The 13,103-nt window shown below is 34.5% G+C and overlaps 1 long non-coding RNA gene across 2 annotated transcripts; it reads left to right on the top strand.

Annotated features, from left to right (window-relative positions):
- The first annotated feature begins 3,384 nt into the window (after positions 1 to 3,384).
- On the top strand, positions 3,385 to 5,837 carry LOC131621659 (uncharacterized). Of its 2 annotated transcripts, XR_009289648.1 has the most exons (4): positions 3,385 to 3,693; positions 3,972 to 4,067; positions 4,148 to 4,694; positions 5,556 to 5,837. It is a non-coding gene; the product is annotated as an uncharacterized LOC131621659 (long non-coding RNA). The 2 variants fall into 2 exon arrangements; XR_009289647.1 differs by having other exon boundaries at positions 3,972 to 4,694.
- The last annotated feature ends 7,266 nt before the right edge of the window (positions 5,838 to 13,103 follow it).

Raw genomic sequence — 13,103 nt, 5'->3', positions numbered from 1 at the left:
AGAATAATAAAAAAAAATAAATGCTGAACAATGAACAAATGAAAAGTGAAATAAAAAATGGAAAGAAGTGAGAGGTGAGTTGGGCCACGCATTTGGGCCTTCTCAACGTTTCTGAATCATACCCCTCCGTTGCTGGCGCACCATGCATGCCTGGATTGGGCCTCTACGCGCCCATGCTTCCTCCACCCCCTATTTCTGGCCCAGAATGCATTTAACATAGTTTTAGCTCATTTAGAAACTACTAATGCACCCCCAGGCAGTCCAAACTTCTTTTTCTTTTAAATTTTGTTTTCTTTTGCTTCTTAAGTCTTTTTTTAAACCAAATAAAAGTATAAAAAAATGATTTTGGGTATTTTAGAGTGTGTGAATAATTGTCATAAATTTTGTTGATTTTTCTTAATTGTTTTAGTCCTTTTAATAAATCTTTTTCTTCACAATATGTTCGAATTTTCTTTGTTTAATACCTTTTTGTAAATAACTCTCTAATAGACTTAGGAATTAATTTTTAGTCTCGATTTTTTGTATAGAATTAATAGATGTATGTGTGCTTGTGAGTATCGTTTGTTTGTTATAGTTCTCAATTTTATTTGTCGCATATTGATTTTCTTTTACCTATTCCATGTATAGTTTTTTTGTTGTTAATAAATTGTATAGTTTTTTCATTTTAATTCCCTTGTATAGACAACTTAGACTAGGATTTAGATATAGTTCCCTATTGCATTCTTTTCCTTTTCAACTTTTAAAATACTTAATAAAAATCGATGAAGATCATACCGTTGCTATATTTCATGGTAGGAAGGAAATGATTGAGGCGTAGGCCTCGATGTATGTTCTTTCCTACTTAGCGGAGAAGAAATGGTTGAGGTGTGAAGCCTCGATGTATTTCTTAACCGTTATTTAGAGAAACGATTGTGGCGTAGGCCTCGATGTGCATTCTCTAAATATTCATAAAAGAACTCCTTTTTGTATTCCTACTTGTAACTCGGTGAACTGACTTTTATTTGTAATATGCAACAATGTTGCGGTAAGCATGAGTCGCCACCGACTTTTATTTTGTCCAATGTTAGGAAAGGTAAAAAGTACAGAAAAAGACCTTTTTTGAAAGAAAACGGGCTCGGGGGGTAAGTTATGAAAAGGGAAGGTGCAAGCACCCTTTTCATCCGTAGTTATCTACGGGCTCTTAACTTGCTTAGCTCATATTGTTTGTTTGTTTTGAAAGGAGCATAAGGACTTTAGCGTAAATGCGTAGCCTTAGTTTTTTGAAATAGTATTGAAAAGATGTTTTTTATTGAGCTAGGCAGTTTAAGAGCACTACCCTAAATTAGTCTTTTTCTATGCTTTTTACAATTCCCAGGATCATACATACTATATAGAAGTAGGAAATCCTTGTTATATTGGACGTGCGGGTCATCGAAGGGTCATCGTATGGTTGTTGAAGGCAACAAGTAGAGGTACCTTTAGCAAGTTCGAAGGGACAATCGTCACTTTTTCGTAGGCAACAATCGAGGGTCATCGAGGGACTTAGTGACGATTTTGTTTTGAGGGACCTTTTGCTAATGGGTACCTCTACATTTCAAGGGACACAACCTCATATTCGAAGGCAACCAAGAGGGGCGTACCCTAGAGGTGAGTGAGTGCGAGTGTATTAGATTCAAATATATTTATCTTGTATTTTAATGTGATCTAACGTTTTGTTTTTCAGTCTTATCATGCAATCCTATTAGCATACATCTAAGCAGTTTATAGTGCAGAAAGTAAAACAACAAATAAATCCTAACTATTACATGGCTTCGGGGAGGGGATTACAAAGAAAAGATTATTACAAAAAAAATCCGAATAAAAATAAAACGATTAAGTGAACAAAATTAAATAACTTGTCAAAGTCCATGAAAATAATCCGAAAGCTTCAAATGGAGTACCTCGCAATAAAAAAATGTTAGCAATAAAGAAAAAAAAATCAAACTAATAGCTATAAAAAATAGAAAAAAGAAAAGTCTAAAACATAATCAATATTAAATCCTAAAAAAGAAGTAAACAAAATAATAACCTATGTTTGGTATTTTTTATGAAAAAGTCTAATTCTAACCTAAGATATCTTTTGTATTTTTTTTTTTTGTTAAGATAAGAATATCACATCTCTTTGTCACATGGTCTTGGTTAGATATTTGTTAGAGAAAGGAGGAAAAAAAATACATCAACTACCTAACTAAGAATATAACATGCCTATTAACTCCCTTAATTGCCCTTTTATTATTTTTACTTTGCACTAAAATATGTCCATATTGGTAATTTGCTAAATCAAACTTCACTTACACCAATCATATATCACCATTATTCCAAGTGGCACCCTATTCTCAATTTCCTTATTTCATAAAACCAAATTAACCATTATATAATAATATTGTTTGATTTATGCTTTTACACGGTAGACAAAACCAAACACAATTTCATTATACACTATCTTTCCCATGGTTTCCCTCTATCTTACACCAATCATATATCACCATTATTCCAAGTGGCACCCTATTCTCAATTTCCTTATTTCATAAAACCAAATTAACCATTATATAATAATATTGTTTGATTTATGCTTTTACACGGTAGACAAAACCAAACACAATTTCATTATACACTATCTTTCCCATGGTTTCCTCTATCTTTCCTTTTTCAAAAAAAATCAAATATAATTCTGATAATCACTTCTCTCTCACTTCAACACACACTATCTTCTCTTTTTCTCTCTTTTCGGCTAGGGTTTTCAGATTCAATCCCTTGTCTTCTTCTTCTCTCTCCGATCTAAACCCTCAGTTTGAACTAAGGAAACATTGCAAACATAGTGTTAAAGTTATCGTGTGAAGTGAATCTGAGTCTTGTCTTCTGTTGTTGTTGTTGTTGTCAAGATGGCCACTATGAATCCATTTGATTTGCTTGGTGATGACATTGAGGATCCTTCCCAGCTTATCATAACTGAGAACAACTTAAAGCGGTGGAGGCTCCGACTAAGAAAGTTTCTGAGAAGGACAAGGGGAAATTTGCTCAGACGACTAAGCCAGCCCAGTTTCCGTCTAAGCCGCCTCCACCTACCCAAGCTCAGTTTCTTCTCACACCTTATTTCTCTACCCTTTGTTATAGTTTTTATCTTTTGTTTTCACTGAATATTCATATCTCTTATGGATATTTCCCTCACCTTCTTCTCTTTTCATTCTTGAAGTACCAAACTCACTGAGGAAGATTACATGAGAATACAAGATCTAACACTGTCACAAGATAAACACTGAGGTATGTACTATGTAGTTTAATGGAGAACTAAAATAAAATAGGGGATTCAGTATGAAATGGTTCACTCTTTTGATTCATGGCTTCTGTGGCATAGGTAAACAAACTTTTGAGGTTTGGGTAACATTTTCGGTTTTTGTTTCAGCTTCTCCAAGATTAAAGCTTTTTGTATTCGTCGTGTTCTTCTTCACAACACATTAAAGTTTCATGATATTTTGTTTCAGTAAAAACTTTGACACTCATTCTTTCAAATTTGTAAATCATGATTCTTGCGGATGTTTATTTGTGTTGTTCTTGGTTTCACAGGCAAGTGATGTTGATAGATCTAAAGGAAAAGTTGTTGATTTCTTGTCGATTTTTCTTCACCGTGTTTCTAGAGATCCTGAGGCTTATTATGTTCTGTGTCTCTATACTCAGGTAAGAACAACCACTGTTTTTCCTTCTCATACCCATTTACATTTCTATTAGCATAACAAAGTTAGATATTTGGTATTTTCACTAAAAAATCAACCTTTCTAAGTTGAAGTTAGAATGAGAATGAGATCTGATTTTTTTGAAGTAGAATGAGATCTGATTTTTTTGAAGTTCTAAGTTGAACGAGGTTTCTTTATGGCTATTGTTTTATGATTTTATTGTTTTTGTTCATTTGATGTTCAGAAAATATTGATGTTGGTTTTGAATGGTTTTCATTGCAGTACTACAAACAAGCACAATTAGAAACCATGGTTAGTGAAAAAGCTGCCATAGAATTTCAGTTGGAGAAGGAAATTAAGCGAATTAAGGAAGTATAGGTATGTGTTTTGGCTTCTGTGGCTACTTCATTATTAATTTTGTCTTGGCTAGGTTTTGACACCATTTTCATGTTGAACAGGCAGAGATCGAAAGAAGTAGAGTTACTTGCCGAGCATCATTTTTTTTACTGCTTATCACTCTTCCAAATCATTTTTCTGTTGTTTATTAGTTGATTTCTTACAAATATCGCTTTTTCAGTTGTTGCACTGAACCTGCTCATTTAGTTAGCCAACTAACCTTTTTATCACCAGCTACTTGAGAATTTTATCACCAGATGGCCATCACCATTCTCTGTGGTGTTATGAATAGCTAAGTTGATTTCTCTGTCCATAATTCATAAGCCAATTTTTATTTTTTAAGCACTTACTCCTACTTAACTTCTGACAGTAAGTTTGTTTACTGCTCATATTTTTCTTAAGGTATTTACTATATATTCAAGTTAATTGCAGAACCAAATCATAGTCTTTCACTTTCCCATTTTCAGCCTACCATGTCTGCTTCCCATTTTCAGCCTACCCTTGTTAGAGGTTATCCCAAGAACATTCAATTGAGGAGCTAGGAATGACCAAAAAGTGTGAAGCATGCCAAGATGGAATGACCCCCCACCTTCATCTTGACTTATTTTGGTACAAGAACATTCAGTAATGTTTAAGTCAGAACCTTTTTTTTTCCAATTATGCTCATGCTCAGTTTTGCTCATGATATGGTTTACTAGGGATTACTTTAGTTACTAGATTCTATTCATGTTATGACTTGTGATCAGCCTCATGTTATTACTTTGCTTACCTGAACAATTTTTTGGGTCTGCTAGAAGACCTTTTTTAACCTTTATTATATTGTGACTTAAACTGATCATTTAAGTGCATTATATTATCAATCAACCCAAACAACTAACATGTTATTTCCACCCTACTAATCATTTCTAATTCTTCATTTTTAGCACTATATTAATAATGTCTTACAAATGTAGTGTCACATATTTCATGATTTAGTGATTCACTCATAACAAGAAACTTTTTATACTCAGCTTTTAGTTCTAACCATATTCCTATTTAAAATGTGTTTTAGCAATGAAGTAGGTGATTGTAAGATGTGTCATATTTTTTTAGGTTAATTTACAGCATTACAATTCTTTTTTATACTTTCTAAGCAATTACAATTCATTTTTTATAGTCAGAAGATCAGCATTTTTAAACTGCTAACAATTTAACAGTCTGGTATTTGCTTGTGAGATTAATATGGCTTTTGTGTCGTGCTTATGTTACGTATCATACCTTTTCAAAATGTGCTTAAAGCTCATCTTTTCTTGATTGGAAGTGTAAATAAGGTTAGAATTAGTTGAACGCTCTATCAACATAATTGTGTCAGCTATAATAAATAAACCAAAACTATTGCTTATTGCACTATCTACATTTGAATTAACAGCCGAAGCAGCTTTATAGAACTATCTGTTTTGTGATTATTTGTATTAAAAAATGCTATTGCAGGAAAAAAACGTTTGCTGCTCTAAATCTTTCTGTGCAACACTGTTAAGCTAGAACACGAAAACAGCCAGCACACGAAAGCCATTCTGGTTGACAGCTTTTTCAAATGCCCCTTCTCTTTATCTTTTCTTTTAAGCAATGGGTAAAACACACTTGAGCTATGTCAGCTTCATCTTGGTACACGGATAAATAATGGATTCACTATTTCAGAGCTGGTATATTTGTACTTCTTTAACTTTTTTTGGGTACACCAAATTTATCAAGGGTGATCCTTCAATTTAAGATTTTAATAGTGACATATTTGAATGGATATGATATATATTTCATTTTGGATATTAACTTTTTAATTAATTAATATTTAATTAGGAATGAGCTATCTTCCAAAGTTGTATTTTTTAAAAGTAAATTAGATGTTAAACATCTGCTTCATTTTGTTTAATTTTATATTATTTCAATTAAATCAAAAGTTTTATTTCTAAAATTAAATTAGATGTAAAATAATGATAAACTAATCATTTCTCATAATAAATTAACAGTTTTTAATTTTTCTATGATAAGTATATTATGCATAGATTTTTTTTCTGAAATAATTCACATAATTAATATTCCCGTTAAAAGACATGCAATTTGAAGAGAAATTATTAGGAGGGAAGATATACTTCATATAGCTCTTGAAAACCAAGTATGATCAATCATATTCAATCCTACTATGTAAATCAAATAGTCTTTTTCTCCATTAAACTTTTAACGGGTCACTATCACCACAGTACATTTTTAATTTTAATCAACAAAAATATTTGTAAATATTTATAATTATTAGATATTTTGGATTTAGAATATTGTTGATATACTACATATTTATATTTAAATATTTGCAATTATTTATGATTTTATAATAACAATTATATATATATCAGTTACAACCAAGCTGATTTAAGGTACTGAATTTTATTACTGAAATTCACTATTTTTACGAGTCATTATCACCATAATACGTTTCTTATGTGAATTTTATAAGTGAAATACACTATTTTTACAAGTCACTATCACCATAATACATTTCTAATGTGAATTTTATCCATGAAACTCACTACTTTCACGGGTCGCTATCACCGTAATACTTTTTTGCCTATTGCATTCCAACTTTTTTTTTAAATATCTACTATATATAGCTTCATTACATCTATATTATGTTTTATGAATCTTAATTTAAGATTCCTCATTTGAATTTTAAATTTCTTTTTATGCGTTTGTAATACATTATTTATTTTAAGATTTAAATTACCCGTGCGGACGCACGGGTCTTCTACTAGTTGGCTTAATAAAACAAATGAATGGTAAACCTACTGTACGTGAGAACCACCACCACCAATTATCATTTTTTTAATTTTATTTTTAATATAAACGACACCACTTAAATGGTGACACGTGGCATATGATAAAAAACAATAAAAATAGCATAAAAAGGACAAACAGCAAAGAGAAGACAGATCTTTTTTCTTTTTACGGTTCTCTTCTTCATTTTCAATCTCTTCCACAGCAAATGTTTTTATAACCAAATATTCAGATCACACCACATATTCAAATAAGTGCTTGCATTAAAAAAAATATAACAACAACTAATTGTGAAAACTGAGAAAGAAACGTTACCGGTGGTGGATCGGAGAGGGGGTTTTGGCATCGGCTCGAAGCTGCAAGGGGATGGCTACGCGGTGGGGGCGGATCTGACAACGATTCGGAGGGAGGCCGGGTTGAACGTCGGCGTGGGACTATGCGTGCGGATCGATTAGAGACAACGGTTCTGGACGTTGCACGGCGGTGGAAGATCTGAACCATGAAGGTTAGCTGCGTCTCGCGAGATCCCGGCAGAGGGACTTGCGGATTTTTACGTCGTCAGTTTCGAGCTCTCCTTCCTCTGTTTCTTCCTGTATTCAAAACAAATAGCAAACTACATTGTTTAAATTCACATGTTAGTGGTTCAACAATTTGATTAAATTTCTTGACTTTACTGTTAGAAAGGTTTATTGAGTTTGATTGCAGGCTTGAGTAATGGTAGGATGGTTGTGGAAAGGGCTAGAAATTGATACGTGAAAAGGAGAAACTTTTTGACAGAAAATGTGTATTGTGGTGTCAACGTGTACATGGGAGTTAGTGTATATATGGTGGTTGTTGTCTTCTTTGACAAAGTTTTGTGTGTAAAGATGGTGAGTAATTTACAGATTGGTGATGGTGGTTGAAAGTAGTAGCATGGTTATGGTATATGTAAAGAAAAAGGTTGAAAATTGTATAGAAAAGTATCTGATTGTTAGTTTTTAGGATTGATTTATGTACGTGAATAATGAGAGGCTTAGGTTAGGATTGGTGCGGCTACTGTTTTTCTTTTTTTAAGTGTTAGAATGAGTACTTATTTATACACAAAGATTAGGTCAAGTAAATAAAGCAATTAATTAAATATAATCAAAAAATTAAATCAAATATAATTTGATTATGATTTCTTGCCATATTTATTAATCACATTAAAACTGTTTGATTGCCTATTAAAAATAACTTAAAATAACAAATCAAAATTTAAAATTTTTCTTTTTAAGGATTTTTGGACTAAAAAGGCATAAAAATGAAGAAAAAGTAAAAAATAAATATTTTTAAAAATAATTAATTAATAAATACGAAAATTAGTAATAAAATGATAAAAATATTATTTTTTTGTGATTTTGTGAATAAAAGACTAATAAAATAAATGTAGAACTAAGTAAAAGGAAAATAAGTTAGAAGTGGGATTTGAACGCGAGACCTTGTACCTGCCAACCTTACTTGCTTATTAATTGTGCTATATTATTTATTCGAAATAAAAAGCCAATTGAAAGTATGTGAGGCATTGGTCAACATTTTTCTATTTATTAAAATATAACAATTTAATAGTAAATTATTATATTTTAAAATAGACTTCAAATTGAATATTTATAAAATTCCGGATGTCAATGTAACTGAATCCCAGATTTTTATAAAACCCAATTTTTAAAAATAAATTTCAAAAATTTTTGTCACTAAAAAGTGTGGGCAAATTTTGGGGTATGACAGTTGCCCCTGTTCAATCTTCTTAAACCTGAAGAGGTAGATTGGCGCACTCGCCAATCGTGATCTGAAGGTGGAAGAGGATTGAACACTAGAATACCCAGAAATTTGCACTTGCTGTTGCAGGGAGTAATATTGGAGATGGGCTTAAAGATGCCATCCAGCTTGATAGACTTGAGAGTCAGAATACGTCGTATGTTAGACCGTATCTGAAGGATATACTTAGGATGAGTCGTACGTTAGACTGAATCCACCGTATTGATGAGTGTCAAAGTAATTCGTACGTTAGGCTATGCTTTTTAGGACGAGTCGTACGCTAGACTGGGCCCAGTTTGCATTGTTAGATGTCTGAAAACCGTGCGTTAGGCTGAAGGATAGGTCGTGCGTTAGACCGGATCCAATTTGCATTTGATAAATGTCTGGAAAGCCATGCGTTAGGCTGAATCTGAGCTTAGTATGTTGAGAAGTGTTTGTTGGGGATTGATCGTGTCAGCACCGTTCGTAGTAACTGAATTAGACTTGGGAAGGATGATCGTGTCTACACCGTTCGTGATGATGGAATTAGATCTTTGATCGTGTCAGTACCGTTCATAGTAACTGAATTAGATCTTTGAAAATGATCGTGTCATCACCGTTCATGGTAAATGAATTAGATCTTCGAGCGTTGACCGTGTCAGTACCGTTCGTAGTAGCTGAATTAGATCTTGGAAAGATGATCGTGTCTACACCGTTCGTGATGATAGAATTAGATCTTTGATCGTGTCAGTACCGTTCATAGTAACTGAATTAGATCTTTGAAAATGATCGTGTCATCACCGTTCATGGTAAATGAATTAGATCTTCGAGCGTTGACCGTGTCAGTACCGTTCGTAGTAGCTGAATTAGATCTTGGAAAGATGATCGTGTCTACACCGTTCGTGATGATAGAATTAGATCTCTTGTCGTGTCAGCACCATTCGTAGTAACTGAATTAGACTTTTGAGAATGATCGTGTCATCACCGTTCGTGGTAAATGAATTAGATCTTCGAGCGTTGACCGTGTCAGTACCGTTCGTAGTAGCTGAATTAGATCTTGGAAAGATGATCGTGTCTACACCGTTCGTGATGATAGAATTAGATCTCTTGTCGTGTCAGCACCATTCGTAGTAACTGAATTAGACTTTTGAAAATTGGAGATTTTGTTTATCTACTTGTACTTATATCCTGAAAAAGTAAAGTTAGTCTTTATGCAATGTCAAGATGCATGTTTTAAATGAGAAACTTATATGTTATGTATGAGTTTATTATGAGGTAATGTATGCGATGTATGAATATATGATGTATGAACATGATTTATGCTGTCTTGATTGAGAAAGTAAATCTCTATAGCATTGTGATTTTGATGTTTGATCTTGTCATGAAGATGCTCAGCTGGGGATTTATGATTTCTGCTTGGGGATGAATAGTAATTTGACGTACCCTGACTGGGGATAAAAGATATTAGTAAACCATGTTGGAGCAAAGCAAAGTGTTGGAGAACCGGTAGTATTGAAGATGTAAACTCTGTTGAGGAGTCATGTCTTTGTCGGGACGAGTATGTTTGAAGATATCTTCTTGAGAATTACTCTGTGGGGATATGATCTTGTGAACCCGGCTTTGTGGGAAGACATGGAGGTCTTGAACATTGCCCCTAGTATTATATTATCTGTCATTCCTGGATTTATATTGATTAGGACACACCACTGAGTATTGATCAAGGTGTCAAACTGGACTTGCATAGGTTTGCCCCCGCTAGTAGGGACTTCGGAAAGATTCGCCTCGCGAGGACTTTATGAGATGTGCACTATGGGCGTCATGCCCCTCGTAATCATTGGCCCAGGACAATGCCCCATGTTGATTGGAAATAGACTAAGATTTACTTGGATACATGCCCCTGATTGTTTTTTGCATCTTTGAGAGATTCTCGGAATCTTGACTTGATTGCCCCTGATGAATGAGATATGTCATGCCCCTTGTATATACAAGCTTTTGACTGACTGAGTCGGGCGTACGAGACGTCTCTGCAGCTTTATCTATCGGGGGACTTTCTGATATTCGTGCTATCATAAGCAACATGCCCCTGTATCATGAACTTAGGAATCATGCCCCTGGTTGATCTGGGTCGGAGGTAATTTTCAACTATGCTTGGGTGCATGCCCCTGATTGTTCAACACTTTTGAGAGATTCTTCAAATCTTGACCTGATTGCCCCAGATTGACTGAACTATTACTCAACGGAGTATCCAACTGCTTTTGTGCCCCTGAGGGTGATCAGAACTTGAGGTATTCTCGCTCGAACTCAACGGAGTTCTGAAGACAACTTGTCCCTTGAAAGGATTAAACTTTTCATCTGCAGCTCATGATGGAAGCTTTCCTGGTGTCAAGTACTTGTTCATATGCAAAGAATGTTTAAAATGAGAAATATAATTCTAATGCAAAGTTCATGTTTGTCTTGAAGTTTAAAGAAACTTTTTTTTGAAATGATGTCAAAACATCGTTTTTTTTTGTGAAAGGTGGTGTGATACCAACTCAAGCATTTTAGCAGAACTCCTAGGAGTCAGTTTACCGTATTCTCATTTACAGTATGCTTTCGAATTAACCCTGCTTCAATTAGGACTTTTGAGGGTTGTAACGTGGTCAGGTTCACGGTTTTTTTTTTTAGAAAAAATGGATGTTTAGGCTCAAAATTTTATTGGTGCCCACCCCCTTCGTGATGTTCTCCAACCTAAGTTCAGTTAAATTGACGTGAGCATTCATCCTTCAAGAAGAGTTTGAGTCGATTTGAGGAATCGATGAGGTGTTCGGACGTGGCAGTCACTTACCTTTTATTCTTGGTGTCTGATCACACGATCTTGAATTTATAGACACGCGAATTTGCCCCTTTTGTTGAGGATCCTTTTTTGTTTCCCTAACTTATGCCTGGACAAATTATTTTGAATTCCGAGTTTGAAGTCCAGTGGGATGCCCTAACTTTTGCCTAAGTCACTTGTTTTCAACTTTGTTGACTTAGCGGGCTTTCTTTTCTTTTTTCTTTTTCGATTCAAATTTTTCTTTTTGAACAAATCATGTGACCCTGATACGTCTTCGATTGATTGGAAATATTGTGACTGCCTCATTTTTTGATTGACGAGGGGTGACCATTGTGGTATTGATTTTTCCTCAATATTTTTGAGGATAGCCATTGTTGTATCCTTAGATGCGAGCTCCTGCTGAATTTTGAACACTCAATCAGTTTAACCGAACACTACCCTGCCCCTAGGTTAAATGTGAGGGTTTTTTTCGTATAGAAAAGAAACTCCTACTTCAAGGCTCAAAGGGGTTGGCAAGGGATTAACTTCCTTATATCTCCAGTGCTTGGGAATTTGAAATAATGCCTGTACATCATCAACAGGGTTTTACTCGAAAGCACACCATTTGAGATTATTGGTATTATGTGTTCGTCATTCTCCCTTCAGAGTCATCATGCTTTATCACTGAGAGTTTGGTATCACAAGCAAATAAGAACATATTAGAGCGAGAGCGAATGAATTTTTTCAAGACAAACACATCCAATGCATCGTTATTATAGTTCAAAAACAAACAAGTATTGCATATAGACAGTATTAACAAGAACAAGAAAGATTACGCATGAAAATGCATGAGAAATTACGAATTGCCAACATTTGAGGAGATTTTCTCCGTATGGACTTATTGCTTCAGAAGGTCCATTGAGTCGAAGGAGAACTTCAAATCTGGCCTGCAGGTGTGAATATGATAGCCTTTGCATCAATCAAGTCTTGTACCTTATCTCGGACTGGTTGGCAATTATCGATCGACTGACCAAGTGCCCCAAAGAGGAAACCAAACCAAGCGTTCGTATCTGAACTACAGATTACTTCTAAGAAGAAGATTCTGACGAAGCCACAAAGGAGTTGTAAGTATCAAGCTTTAGGGATTTGAGGCAGAAAATGAGAAGCTCGTTGTCTGGAAACCTGTTATGCAATGATATGTATGCAAATGCATATGCAATGTTTTCAAGGATCTTCTTGGAACCCAATTTGTAACATTGACATGTAGTTGCAGCTTTGTTGAAGAACTTCGACTTCCGTCTTTGAACGTCCTTCCACAAGAATCAAGCTCACCATATCCAGTGGGTCATAGCCTCTGATTCAGGGTACGGTACTTTTTAATTTGAAGGCATCTGGCTAGAGGAAAATAAATCCTCTTGCCCCCTGATAGGAATTGTACTTTTGAGTTTGAAGGCATCTGGCTAGAAGAAAATAAATCCTCTTGCCCCTTGATATGAACTATACCTTTGAGTTTGAAGGTACCTGGCTAAAGGAAAATAAATCCTCTTGCCCCTTGTTAGGAATCTGGCTCTTGATGATAGCACCTGGAATTGCGCGCCCTAAATACTTGAGATCCTTGAAAAAGGTTAGTTAGGTGATGAGGACGAGTAGATCCTACAAAGAGCTCAAGTTGT

This window comes from Vicia villosa, linkage group LG1 (assembly GCF_029867415.1).
Source record: "Vicia villosa cultivar HV-30 ecotype Madison, WI linkage group LG1, Vvil1.0, whole genome shotgun sequence".
Classification (NCBI taxonomy): domain Eukaryota; kingdom Viridiplantae; phylum Streptophyta; class Magnoliopsida; order Fabales; family Fabaceae; genus Vicia; species Vicia villosa.
The sequence above is the reverse complement of the archived record's forward strand: the minus strand, read 5'-3'. Positions and strand labels throughout refer to the sequence as shown.